This window comes from Miniopterus natalensis, chromosome 1, assembly GCF_054644295.1.
Source record: "Miniopterus natalensis isolate mMinNat1 chromosome 1, mMinNat1.hap1, whole genome shotgun sequence".
In the NCBI taxonomy this organism is placed as follows: domain Eukaryota; kingdom Metazoa; phylum Chordata; class Mammalia; order Chiroptera; family Miniopteridae; genus Miniopterus; species Miniopterus natalensis.
In genome coordinates, this window is record NC_142081.1 from 68485315 (window position 1) to 68497415 (window position 12101).

At 45.0% G+C, this 12101-nt stretch overlaps 1 protein-coding gene across 1 annotated transcript in view; it reads right to left on the reverse strand.

Annotated features, from left to right (window-relative positions):
• SLC7A7 (solute carrier family 7 member 7) overlaps positions 1 to 12101 on the reverse strand; it is a 30866-nt gene that overhangs the window by 12948 nt on the left and 5817 nt on the right. The window lies entirely within an intron of this gene.

Consider the following 12101-nt stretch of genomic DNA (forward strand, 5'->3'; position numbering starts at 1 on the left):
TTGATGCTCAACCGCTGAGCCACACCAGCTGGGAAAAATATACTCTTTCAAGTATGAAAGTATGAAATTGTTTTAATCAGGTATGAAATTGTTTCCACCTTGTAGTAAAAAAAAAACACACATAAATAAGTTTATTAGCCTTAAAGGTTTATAGATATGAGTCCAAAAACATCATTCCCAATCTTCTATCTTATTTTCTCTAAATGCATTACAGAGCAACTTTTCCATCTTTATTCTCCTTTCTATATAATACCTCAAAGTCTCCAAAATACCCAGATTTATACTATTATCTGTGCATTTTCTCCTTTCCTTTAAAATTTCAATTTAAAGCTTTATTAAACACATCTCTTCCAATCCCTATGAAATCTGCTCTGTCCTTTGCCAGAGCCCATTTTTCTGGTATCTTAGCATTTACAATCAGGCACCCTATTCTGTGTTCTTTTCCTTCACATACACAGCCTTCAATTGACAGTGAGATGAAAATTCCACCCGCCTCTCACTTCACTATCTTGAATTTCGAAGTCACCAGTGACACACCTCAGGTATCTTCTGACTAGTAATGCCATTCATCCCAAAGGAATTGGCAGAAGAATAGTTAGTGGTCTTTGGCATAGTTGGTGTGAACAAGCTTTTCATCACATGTTGCTCAAGAAAAACGACACGTCTCTGCATTAGGCTGGTCTATGTGTACTCAGAGTCACATTGCTCGGGGACAGCCAAGCCCCTTAACTGGTATGCTCAGGCCTGCTAGTACCCATGTCCCCAGAATACTCTACCACTGCTGTTTCCGCAGAGGGATCAGATTTACACTCTCAAAAAAAGCCTCAGATCTGTTGCCTAAAGCCAGACATTTCAAGTTTTTCCTCCTTTTCTCTACTGCCTGTTTTGTTTGTTTGTGTTGCCTAAAGCTGGTTTAGGGTACTCTCTACACCTTACAGTTCACTTTCTCTTCCTGGCTTCCTTGACATATTATTTCTTCCATCCTTCCTAGGTGTTGTTATAACTCTCAGAGAACAGATGGTCCTCGAACTCTTAACTTTTCAGGCTAGAGAACCTTTCGCTTACTCAGGCATCATGGGTGAGAGCATCTGGCAGGAAGACACACCAAGAAAGTCCCTATGCGTCACTGAATCAGAGTCCTCCTACTCTGCCTCCTGAAACGCAGTCAGCACTTTAGCCGCCGTGGCTCGGCACCACTTTGAGGGAGCAAGCAGGCAGTGTGCACCAAGAGGAGCTCCTATGAAACCATCCATCCCCTCCCTTCTCAAAGCTGGGTAGTCCTTACTAATTGGAGCTTTCCTGGTTTGCTCAGCTAGGTCCAACTCAGGTCCTCAGAAACAGGACCCAAGCCTGAGTGAGCATCAGAATCCCCTGAGGAACATTCACCTACAGCCCTGGGGTTCTGCCTCGGGAGTTCTGCTGCAGGGGTTCTGCGCAGGGTTCCCAGGGAAGTCTAATGATCTGCCTGCTTTGGCTGTGCTACCTTACATAAGGTAATCACATATAAGCAACCTAAACCCTTCACTTAACTCAGCGCTTCTCTATCCTGGCTGCACATTGGCCCCGCTTGACAAGCTTTAACAAAGTCCAGTGCTCAGGCCCCACCCAAGCAATGAAATCAGAAACTGGGGTGGAACTCAGGCATCAGCATGTTTTCAAAGCTCCCCAGGTGATCCTAAAGCACAGTGACAACTGAGAAGCTTTATTCCCATCAGTTCCCCTCAGCAGCAACTTTCTGCTTCTTCAATTCACATTCTCCAAGCAAGTTCCCATTCTTCTGCCCAGTGGTACAGATTTATTTGGTTGGGGGAACAGGGAGGGAGAGGAAAGGGCCATGAGTATGTTTTTAAACCCCCTAGGTAATTTCAATGTACAGCCAGGGTTGGGACCCACTCTCCCTGACTCCTTCCCAACTTCCTCTAGGCTCTTCTGAGGCAGAGAAAGAGAACAGATAAAGGAAGAGAACAAGGGTGAACCCATGAAGAGCCTTGAGAATCAAACCATCACAGAACTCTACCCCCTCACTGTTGAAGTTTGCTCCAAAGTTCACACTGACCCCCACACCAGAAAGAAGCCAAGACTTAGACCCCAGCCTTTTTGTTGCTGTGAATGTGGAACATGAAATGAAAGTTTCCCTACCATGAACTTAAAATGACTCTTGGGAAAACCCCTCCGGGAGTGGAGCGATAACCAGCTTCCAAGTATAAAGTTCAAAGGGCAAATATCAGTTGGGGGCCCAGTATCTGGCTGTTCTACCTCATTAGCCACAAGTGCATGAAGTCAGTCATTTTAGTACCAAGAAAAGCTGCAGGGGACATGTGGCCAAAGCTGTCAGACAAATATACAGAGATCCGAAGTCCTTTACAGCCCACAAGCAGTGTTAGGAGACTCAGTATAAACTGCCTGCCCTCCCCTCTGCCCAATTCCTACAGCAGCCCCAGCCCCACCACCACCACCACTCTGAGAGCCAAAAGCACACAGTCCCCTTCTCAGCCAAGCGGAACCTAGAACCATATCTTCTGTTCATTCACCTAGTCAACATTTATTGAATGCAAGTCACTAGTGTCAGGGACACAAAGGCTGCAGTAGTCTGTCTGTTCACGAAGGACCCTGAATATGTGTTGCTGGCTGACTGGTATAGCAGGCAGACTGAACACACAGGAGGTAAAATGTCCTGTCAGCAAAAGGCAAAAAACTAGACCAGCCCTGGCCGGTGTGGCTCAGTGGTTGTGGTGTCAGCCCACATGGTAGGGTCACAGGTTCAATCCCCAGCCCAGGTCAGGGCGCATTCAGGAGGCAACCGGTTGATGTGTCTCTCTCACTTCGGTGTTTCTCCCTCTCTCTCTCTCTCTCTCTCTCTCTCTCTCTCTCTTTCTCTCCCTCCTTCTTTCCCTTCCACTCTCTCTGAAAAGCAATGGAAAAATATCCTTGGGTGAGGATTAACAACAACAAACTAGACCAAAAAAACTAAGTCATATGGTGGGCAAGTGTAGGCAGGAGCAGAATGACCCCACGCTGCTGACAGTGGGCCAAAGCATGTCAGCGCCAAAGAAAGGGCCGTTGGGTAGAGCTGGACTTTTGGACACCTAGCCCTGCCTCTGCCAAGAGAAAAGTTCCACCTTTCCTGCAAAGAGGAAGAAACCTCAGCCCTCCTAGGTGTGTTATCTTTTTTTTTTTTTTTAATATATCTTTATTGATTTCAGAGAAAGGACAGGAGAGGGAGGGAGAGTTGAAACATCAATGATGATTCATTGATCAGCTGCCTCCTGCACACCCCCGACTAGGGATTGAGCCCGCAACCCGGGCATGTGCCCTGACCAGGAATCGAACAGCGATCTCCTGGATCCTAGGTCAATGATCAACCCCTGAGCCACACCCAGTCGGGCAGGTGTTTTATCTTTATCTTACAATTAAGAAAACTGAATTCACTCAGGCCAGCTCCAAAGCTGGTATGCATTCCACCACTCCATGTGCCTTCCTATTTGGATTCAGGGATGTGGGACTGCGAGTGGGACTTTCTCCCCTGGGGTAGTGGCTGCAGAGAGCTGGAGCAATCTCGAAGAACCCTGAAAACCAGAATAATCAGCCTCAGGAAGGGCCATCTCTGGTTGCAAAAAGTAACCATTTATAGTACCCTGGACAAGACAGCAAGGTTCCTTCTGAACGCAGAATTAATAAATCCACCCAACAAGCATGTACGGAGCACTCACTGTGTTCCAGGCCCTGTACAGACTCTGTGATTAATACCCAGACCCCAGCCTTCACAGAAAAGTGAGCATGTGCAATTATAAGAATTAAAGTATGAAAGTCACTGTGAGGTAACCCATCCAGTCTGGGCAGTGAGGGGCTGCAGATGGGTACCAGGACTACTGTTACCTGGACTGAGTATCTGGAGGCTGGGGTTGGGGGAGGGGAGAAAGAATTCCTGGCAGAAGGGGCAACATGTGATTACCCTGATGATGAAATAAGCAGCAAGTAAAGTCACCCATGCATACAAAAAAATTTACCTAAGCCAGCGATTTTCTACTGGTATGCCACCGCAAGCACATTGGTATGCCGCAAGAATTTTTAAAACATGCCACACCTGACTATTTAGTCAAGGGCACTGAGCTCTTTTCCCTTCGATTGTCAAATTAAAAAATTACAACAAACACAACAGCAGTCTGGTGTGCATGAATCAAAATTATACCTATTTTTTTTGTCAAATCGGCAAAAAAATATATCTTTTTGGTGTGCCGCAGAATTTTAGTAATTAGTTTGTGTGCCATGGGATGAAAAGCTTGAAAATCGCTGACCTAAATAGTAATTGGTAAGTGATTTCTAGGTCTATTAACAGTGCTAGTCTATCTAGAGCTGTAATTCATCAGCAGTTTTAAAGGAAGATTATACCTATAGGGGGACAGTAAGCCACTCCTACAGAAGCAGAAACCTTTATTTGCTCTCTTGAAATTGTCACCATTTGAGTAGAAATGGATGAAAGTACAGTATGGCAGAAACATAGGTCACGCCTCCATCAGATGGAGACCCCATTCTAGAGATGAGGAATCTGAGGCTAATAATAAATTCAACCTGCTTGATTCCGTGCTCTTAACCACCATGACTGCTGCCTCCCAAAGGGATGTGGGAGTCCTCTGCATTGTTCAAGGGAGAGAAATGCTGACTCAGGGCACCGAAGCATTCCAGCCACGGAGAAGACCTTTTTGTAAGGTAAAGATATCTCATCCAACTTTTCCAGAAATATACCCCCAAACCAAGCTAAGGCAGGCTTAAATCTTCCCCATAAACTCCTCCCTCAACCCTGGTCTCTCCCTCTAACAACCACCCTTCTTGCCTTCAGAGTCAATCTTCTGGAAAGTATATTTACACTCCCTGCCCTTCCGTTGTCTGACATCCACGCCACCACTCCACTGAAAAGACTGACGGTTTCCCTTTGCCTCCTATTTGCCAATTCCAAATGATTTCCATTACTTATCTTATTTAACAGTCTCTCCAGACAGGCCACCTTTGGCTGTGTAGCCTCTCCTCTGGGCTGCCACATTCCCCTCATTTAACCACACTGCATTACAATGATTCACATAACTGTCTCTCCCATCAACTGTGAGCTACAGAGGGCAGACTGAGTAACAGTCATCCTTGTATCCCTGAAGCCTACCCCAGAACTAGGCACACAGTAGACATTCAAATTTGATTGGATGAATAAACTCTGAACTCTGACTCCACCCACAATGCCCTGAAATTTCCCTCTCCAAAATCACCAGTGACCTCCATGTTGATAAATCCAAACGACTCCACTCCTTATCACACTGGGCCTCTTATCAAATTGGACACTGTCGGCCACTGACTCCTCAAATTGCTCTCCTCCACTCACCATCTCCCATTTTCCACCCATCACTCTAGATGCTTTTTCTCCACCTTTTTGCAGAATTATTTGTCCCTCAATGTTGGTATTGCTCAGAATACTGTCCTAAGCCTTTTTCTCCCCCTTTTCTATATCCTGGCCCAAGATCATCTCATCTGCTACTGTGATTTCAACTACTATCTATACACTAAAGATTCCCAAAAGTATATCACCAGCCCAACTGTCACGATTCTACATACATATGAATATCCATCCGCCAACGTACTGGACATTGCCAGGCACAAACTCAATCTACCCATCATTTCTCTCAAACCTACTCCTCCCTCCAGTGTTTCCTCTTTAAATAACTGGCATAACGATCCACCCAATTGCCCACACCAGAAACCTGGGCATCTTATCATCATCAACAACCTCTACCCATATCTAATCAGTGTCCAAGTCTTAACCTGTTTTCTCACCCCCCAAACATGACTCTAGTCCAAGCCACCATCATCACTCACTGCGATCATAGCAACAGCTTTATAACCGATCTCTCGGCTTCCAGTCTTGCAAACTGATGGCAGAATAATCTTTTTAAAAATCCACGAATTCTGCTCAGCCGGCATAGCTCAGCAGTTGAGCATCAACTTATGATCCAGGAGACTGTGGTTCGATTCTCAGTCAGAGCACATGCCCGGGTTGTGGGCTCGATCTCCAGTAGGAGACAGCCCATCAATGACTCTCTCATCGTTGATGTTTCTCTCTCTCTCTCCCTCTCCCTTCCTCTCTCTGAAATCAATAAAGATGTTTTGTCTTTTTTTTAAATCCACAAATTCTAAAATTTAAATCACAAATGTCACTCTCCTGCTTCAAAAGCCTTGAGAGGTTTTTCATTGCCTTAGGAGAGTGATTTTCAACCTTTTTCATCTCATGGCACACATAATTAAAATTCTGCGGCATACCAAAAAATACATTTTTTGCCGACCTGACAAAAAATAGATAAAATTTTGATTCATTCACACTGGACGGCTACTGTTGTGTTGGCTGTTGTCATTTTTTTATTTGACAATCTAAGGGAAAAGAGGTCAGTGCCCTGACTAAATAGTTAGGTATTGCATGTTTTAAAAATTCTTGTGCCACACCAGTTGAAAGTCGCTGCCTTAGGAGAAAGCCCACCAAACTCCTTAATATGGTTCCTGCGACAGATGATATTTTCCAAAGATGTCTTGACAATATTTCCCATCCCATATGTTTTTCATATAATGTGACTTTGATACTCCATCTAGATAGAGATAAGTTCTGTGCCTCATCTGTGACTGTTTCAACCTCTAGCGTATAGCAGGAGTGACACCATGTGACTTTAGAGGCTAGGTCATGAAAGGCTGGGATACTCGTTCTTGAAGCCTTCAGCTGTCAAGTAAACAGCCTGATTGCTCTGAGGCTGCCATTATGTGAGGAAGCTCAATGTAGTCCATGTGGACAGACCACTGGAAAGGCCCTGACAACTTGAAGAGAAAAAGATATCCGGCTAGTCCCCTTCTTCAGAGCCCCCGCTCCAGCTCCTGCCAGCACACCATCTAACTACCACCACATGAGACCCTGAGCCAGAACTGCCCCACTTAGGCCTTTCTGAGCCACAGAAACCATAAAAGATAAGAATAAAATGACTGTTGTTCAATGCCACTAAGTTTTATTGTGATTCATATCACAGCAATAATAGCTAGAAGAGTTTAAAAAGCCCTGAAAAACCTCTTCTATGACCTCCATCTACCTCTGCAATCCAACTGTCAACATTCCCTACCTTACTACTATAGCCCACCCTGAACTCCTTTCAGTGTCTTGACAATGTTCTACTTTCTTGTCTACAAGTCTTCATACATTGTCTTTGCTGCCTGAAAGGCTGCCCTTCCCTCTCTACTCTTGGTTAATTTTTCTTCATCATTCAGGTGTCATGTTAAACTTCCTTATGGAGAGTTTTTAAACCCCTAGGCTAGTTCAGGTCTTCTCCTGTGGCTCCTTGCACCTCACAAATCAGAACACTCATCATAACCCATTGAAACCTTGTATTGTATTGCCTATCTTAGCCCTCCACCAGTATACCCACAGGCACGCGCGCACACACACACACACACACACACACACACACACACACACACTGACAGCTTCAAAAAGACAATGATCGGTGCTGGAGAAATGGCAAGTGCTTCCTGAATATTTGGTGAATGCTCAGTCTCCAGCCCCATCTCTTTCCTGAGCTCCAAATGGGCACACCTGCCTACTATCCTACAAATAAATTTCAAATTCAACATGATTGCATCCTCCCCCTCCTTGTAAATTATGCCAGCACCTACCAGTTGCCTAAACCAGAAACCCCATCTCTTTATTCAAGGAATATTTGTTGAGTTCCTCTCTTTGTTTTTTGTTGGGAATACAGTGAATCATAAGACAGGCTCAGCCTCTATGGCACAGAACTTAAAGGCTGGTCGACGTCACCTACCTCTTTCTCTTTCTCCCTCTCCCTCTCCCTCTCCCTCTCCCTCTCCCTCTCCCTCTCCCTCTCCCTCTCCCTCTCCCTCTCCCTCTCCCTCTCCCTCTCCCTCTCCCTCTCCCTCTCCCTCTCTCATTTATTTAAATATGTTTTTATTGATTTGAGAGAGAAAGAGAAACATCCGCGGCCTCCTCCACACCCCCTACTTGGGATCGAGCCCGCAACCCAGGCATGTACCCTGACTGGGAACTGAACCAGTGACCTTTTGGTGCCTGGGATGATGCTCAACCACTGAGCCACACCAGCCAGGGCAACACCTACCTCTTTCTTACACTAGATATCCCAATAACTGTTATTGGTTGGACTGATTACACCTTCTAAATCACTCTCCCATCTGTCCTTTCCTGGAAACATGATCTCCTGAATAAGCTGCGCCTCCACTACCACTGCCCTAGTTTCAGCTTTTGTCATTTCCTGCCTGGATTGTGACAAGATCTTCCTAATCAGGGTCTCTGCCTCCAGCCTTGCTCTTATGTCCCACCCAGCGACACTGCTCCCCTGCATAGAGCCCTTCAATGGCTCCTCACATGCTTTAAAATAAAATCTAAACTCCCTAGGAAGGTTTGTCTCATGCTCTAGTCTAGCCCCTTGCCTTCCTTTGTTCCCTCACATCCCGCAGTCCCACACCCCCCCACACACGCCATACTTTTTCTCACCTTTGTGCCATTACATTGCCTTTCCCTGTATTTAGAATGCCCTTGCCCCCCTTTTTATTTTATCTTTCTTGTTGAAAGTATTACAGATGTCCCTTTCCCCTCCCATTGATCCCCTCCACCCCTCATCCACACACACACACATACCCCGCCCCTTCTCCATTCAACAGATATTTATTGTGTACCTAGCAGACAACAGGCAGTGTTCTAGGGGCTGGAGATTCAGCAGTGAGCAAAACAAAGTCTCTACTCTCATGATGTTTACATTTAAGAAGGAAAGATAGACAATAAACATGTAAATAATAATGTCAGGTGGTGATAAGTACTATTTAAAAAAACAGAAGGGCCCGGCCGGGCGTGGCTCAGCGGTTGAGCATCGACCTAGGATCCAGGCGATCGGGGTTCGATTCTGGGTCAGGGCACATGCCCGGGTTGCGGGCTCGATCAATGACTCTCTCCTCATTGATGTTTCTGTCTCTCTCTCTCCCTCTCCTTTCCTCTCTAAAATCAATAAAGATATATTTAAAACAAAAACAAAAACAGGAGGGAGGGCCCTGGCCTGTTAGCTCAGTTGGTTAGAGTGTTGTCCCGCTATACCAAAGTTGTGGGCTCAGTCCTCAGTCAGGGCACATATAAGAATCAACCAAAGAATGCATAAATAAGTGGAACAACAAATTGATGTTTCTCTCTCTCTCTCTAAAAAAAATCAATAAAAATTTTTAAAATACAAAACAGGAGGGAGACTGAGAGCCACCACTTTAAACAAGACAGGTCTCTGGTTAGGTAATAGTTGTACAAAGATATGAATAAAGTGAGGTAATAAGCTCCGAGGTCATCTAGGGAAAGAGCCTTCCCAGTAGAAGAAACAATAATCATTGCCCAATTACAAAACCCCTAAAGCAGGAACAAGCCAAGTAAATTGAAAGAAAAGCAAGACAAACAGCACAGCTGGAACAGAGAGGGTGAGGGCAAGAGGTCTGGGATGAGCCAAAGAAGTCAGATGAAGTGGGCCTTGAAGGTCATGCTGAGTGGGTGCTTCACCCACCCCTGACTGCTTTTCATCCTTCAGTGTCAAGTGTAGAAATCATCTCCTGAATAAGCTACACACCACCCCACTCCCAGCACTTACCATATACAATATGTTTAATTGACTATTTTTGCCCATCTCCACCACATTATGAGTTCCCTACAGCAGGGTCTCTACCTTTCTTTCCCACTCCATGTTTTATAAACCCGACCACAATCAGTAAATTGTTTTTGAATAGTCAAAACATTCTTCCTTCGCTCTCGTTCCATGCCCTGCAAGCAATTCCCTGATTTCCAGATTGATTTCCCAGTGGCTCTGGTACTAGAAAGGGGGTCCCCTGATAGTGAACACACGCCCTTTGGTATTTAGGAATTACACACGTATGCTCACTATTGTACCTTAACAAACATTATCATTTATACACATCAACCTCTTTTTTGGGTGAGACTCAGTTGGTGAGAAAATGATCATCTCTGGGTCATGGTGGCCCAAGGAAGGCACTGCTCATGGAAGGACCTCACGAGCAGCCCCGTAGAGGCCCGATGCCCCCTCTACCTCATCACCACCTTCCCTATTTCAGATGGTGGCTCATCACTTCCCATCTGTTCACCTCAGAGAGCTCCTCCACACCCCCACATCCAGAAGTCCTAGAAATTCCACCTTAAAATTATTTCTGTATCTACCCCCTCGTCTCAGTTTCAAAGGCCCTGCCCAGAGGGCAGGCCTCCACCACACTTCATATGGACTCAGGTTTCAGGTCCCTCAACCGGTCTCCCTACCTCCTGTCTCTTTCCAAAAACACTTGCCACATGCCCAGCAGAGTTCTAAGCAAATCTGATTGTACCTCCCCACTTAAAATTGATAGCTCCCCCCTATTTTCAAAATAAAGTCTAACCTGGTGAGGCACCATATAAAACCCCCTTGAGCTGACCCTGGGCTGTATTTCTCGTCTCTACCTCCTCCCCTGCCTCTCACTCCACATTCTAGCTCTACCAACTACCTGCAATTCTCTGAACAGTCTGTATCTTTTGGCATCTCCACACGTATTTGCGTACAGTTATCCCTACAAGAAATGTCCTAGAAGACAGCCATGTATCTTTTCCAAATTCAGTTCAGACATTATGTTCTCTATGACATCTTCCTGAGCTCTCCTTCTCACAAGAAGAAAGTTATCCCAGCCCCACCGGCATGGCTCAGCAGTTGAGCATCGACCTATGATCCAGGAGATCGCCGTTCGATTCCGGGGCCGGACACATGCCCGGGTTGCGGGCTCAGTCCCCGGTAAGGGGCGTGCAGGAGGCAGACAATCAATGACTCTTTCATCACTGATGTTTCTATCTCTCTCTCCCTCTCCTTTCCTCTCTCTGAAATCAATAAAGACATATTTTAAAGAAAAAAAGAAGGAAAGAAAGTTATCCCAGTTGTTTCTATGGTGCCTTTATCACTACACCTATTATCTTGCATGACAATTATTTGTTGACCATGTCTGTCTCCCTCCTGGACTACTTCTTGGTTTTTTTCCTGAGTGGTTATGGTTAAATAGAGATATTACTGTATCTGGACAGAATGTCTTTAGAGGTCTCAGCATCTGATTTGTCCTGGGTGCTCATTAAACATTAGCTGAAGGAAGGAACTCAGAATCACATGTCCTCTAAATTCTTACAATCTTCGTTGTCCTTCTGAACCTTCTCCCAGATCATTATGTGCCTCTGAAGTTATTAGAGATAGGACGAAGTTCTATTAGAAGCTAAGAGGCATAGTAACTTTAAATATAATAATGTATATTACATTTGAGTCACGATCTATGGTTTTCAATGGATCTGACTTCATTCTTGCAGTAGGCTGGAAGTAAACACTCACTGTACCTTGCCTAAGGTCACGCAGTTGTTGAGCTCAGCCTCAAACAAAAATCTGGTGCCCTTTTTACTCTACCAGAGTTGTCTCAAATATACGTGATAAATCCATGCACGGACCTCTGTGTTCTCTCCACTGGGGAGCTCTGCAAACTAATCATAACTGTGGCTGCTTTGCATGTATCTGTACAAGGGTGTACATGTGCATGTATGTGTCCGTGGGTGTACAAGAGTTTGAATGCAGCTCTATTCCCAAAATAGAAGCAGCAAATTAAAAAAGGGTGACTGACGGCGGTAGTCACGATGCCAGAATCAAGGGATGACAGCTGTCAGAGATGACACAGATCAAAACCAGGAAAGGATAAAAACCTGAGGAACTGAAGTCAGGTCAGCAGTCTGAGGCCACTGAGGAAACAAAATCAGCCCCACCTCTGCTGGCCTGGAAAGGCTTCATAATCACACAAGAATTGAGATGTGCAATAGTAACCCCAAGTTACCAAAGAAATGTCAAGTGATTAAGGCAAGCAGACATATCATTGGTTTTAAAGAGATTCCAACAAAGATGGTTGAAATAAGAGAATTCTGGTGTTTAAAGGGATGCAGCTATCTTAGAAATTTTACTTAGATGGAATAATTCTTGCTCTACACAAGATATGTGACTATATACTTACATTTGAGGGGA